General features: G+C 38.6%; 1 non-coding gene across 1 annotated transcript; it reads left to right on the top strand.

Moving 5' to 3' along the window:
• Positions 1-106: 106 nt before the first annotated feature.
• On the top strand, positions 107-178 carry Trnad-guc. Its single transcript has one exon. It is a non-coding gene; the product is annotated as a tRNA-Asp (tRNA).
• The last annotated feature ends 2,282 nt before the right edge of the window (positions 179-2,460 follow it).

The following is a 2,460-nucleotide window of genomic DNA, read 5'->3' on the forward strand; positions in this document are numbered from 1 at the left end:
TATATTTATCCATAACCATCGTATTTTCACATTATAATTTCACAATGATTAATTAATGACAATGAAAACCGCAAACTTTTCAGGAATAAGATTTTCGAAAGCATATTCTTCGGTAGTATAGTGGTAAGTATCCCCGCCTGTCACGCGGGAGACCGGGGTTCGATTCCCCGCCGGAGAGATTTTTTTTTTGATAAATTTTTTTTAAAGGACATTTTGAGATACTTGAACCCATTTTCTTTTTGAAATTCTATATGTTTGTCCTTAACAATCGTATTTTCGTTGTATAATTGCATAATAATTAGTTAATCTATAACGATGAAAACCGCAACCTTTTCAGGAATAAGATTTTCGAAAGCATATTCTTCGGTAGTATAGTGGTAAGTATCCCCGCCAGTGGCGCTTTGAGCCTCGTGCGAGTGCGGATCGTTCTCAGCATCAAAGCCCAAAACGGAAGCTATTTTTTAAAATTATAATAAAAAGCCACTCTGTCGCCAAAAATAGTGCCCGATCGAAGAATAACCCCATACCTTAATACAGAACTTATAAAAAATGCCCGAAATAGAGTAATATATCGGATTGGAGACAGTGTGCGAAAAACGTGCAACGCGCCGGAGCCATCATGGCGGCGTTTGTGTTAATATTCAACGCTTGTTCGACAAAAAATAGCCAGTGAAACGCCCGCGATCACCAAACGAAAACGTTCGCTCTCAAGCAGCCCAAGCCCGAATGGAAAAAATGATTCACCAATAACGGAGCAAACATTCTTTATGAATGCTCTAACGGCTCGTGAAAATGCCGATATAAAAATAAAACTGGAAGACAGAAGACTGTTAAAAAAGCTTCTACAAAAAGATCAAATAAAAACGAAACCGATCAAAAAAGTGAGAAAAACCCGAACTTCATCTCCAGGAGTATCTGACATCGCCAACCCAAAAAACGACGGATCTAGTAAAGCCAAATTGAAAGTAGAAGTAGACACACCCGACATTACCAGCGGTAGAGAAAATACCGCCATAGAGACGTCTGACTATCCGCTAGACGGCGCAGATAAAAAATGTTTCGCGAACACCCATATAGAACCAGCTGTTATCGTCAATCAAACAAAATCGGAAAACATGGATCATCAGTCGAAAGTCCGAAAATGCACAGAGGAAGGCCCGTCAGTCGATCAGCTGATGGAAGTTATAAAATAGCAAAAGCAGCTGATCGAAGATCTATCTCGGCAACTAAAACTAGCTCAAACGGGGATAGACAGCAAAATTGGCACCCCGCAGCCCGAAAAAGAAGCCAAGGCAGATGATACAGAAGGATGGAAGGAAGTCACCAATAAAAAATCCAGACAGCCAAAGCAACAGAGAAATGCCGCATCGGCTCCAAATCCAGGAGATCAGGACGAGAGTACAGGGAAAAACAAAGCAGGAAAGCCTAGAACGAGATATCTAGGCAACTATGCAGCCAAGGACAAGCCTCCTCCAATCTAAGCATCTATGACAAAGGTAAAAATAATGCGCGATTGGCTAAATGCTATAGTGCATAAAGACAGTTATCAAATGAAAAATCTCCCGAATGACAAAATAGCTATATGTAGACTCTAGGGAATCATTCAAAAAAGTGCTAGATTTGTTAATAATTAAGAATATAAACTATATCACACGGGCGTCAAAAGAGGACAGAATGCAATCCTTATTGTTAAAGGGGATAAGTGGGGATTTTGAAGAGTCAGATTTAGAAACAGAATTAAGCAAATTAAATTTAGAAAATGTTGAAATTCTAAGTATTAAAAAAATCAACACAAAAGAGTCCTTCAAAGCAAAAATGGGGGGTCCGGCTTTTCTAGTTAAGTTTTCAGGAAATAGTAAAATAGGAAATGTGTTTAAAATTAAAAGATTAGCAAAACTGTCAGGAATACGGCCATATTGCCAAGTATTGCAATAACAATTACAAATGCGTAAAGTGTCCGAATAATCACAAGCCAAATGACTGCAAAAATCAGACAGAAGTCAAGTTAGACAGTAAAGAAATATATTGCGTCAACTGTAAGCAAAACGGGCATCCAGCCTCATACAAAAGATGTCCAACTCTACTCGCGTTAAAAAAAAAGATTAGAAGAGAAAAGAGACACGATTAGAGAAAGTAGGCTAGTTAAAGTGGATGCACAATTAAAAAATAGCATAGTAATTGAAAATAGGCAATTTGCGAATGTGCTAAAAGGGAACAAAACCCTTCCGGAAATAGCTCAAAATGTAGAAGCACCGCTTATCACAGCAACTCTGAACTCCATGTTCGACGAGTTCAGAAAAGAAATCCTAGAAACCCTAGCTAAACAAACAGAAGACCTACAAGTTTCCATGGCAATGCAGACTACTAAGCTATCACTAATTTATAAACAACTCGGTCTAGAAGATGTCTGAATCAAAAAACGACGACCATAACCTAAATGTTAGGGGCAAGGTAGCCAGA

This window comes from Belonocnema kinseyi, chromosome 10, assembly GCF_010883055.1.
Source record: "Belonocnema kinseyi isolate 2016_QV_RU_SX_M_011 chromosome 10, B_treatae_v1, whole genome shotgun sequence".
Classification (NCBI taxonomy): Eukaryota; Metazoa; Arthropoda; class Insecta; order Hymenoptera; family Cynipidae; genus Belonocnema; species Belonocnema kinseyi.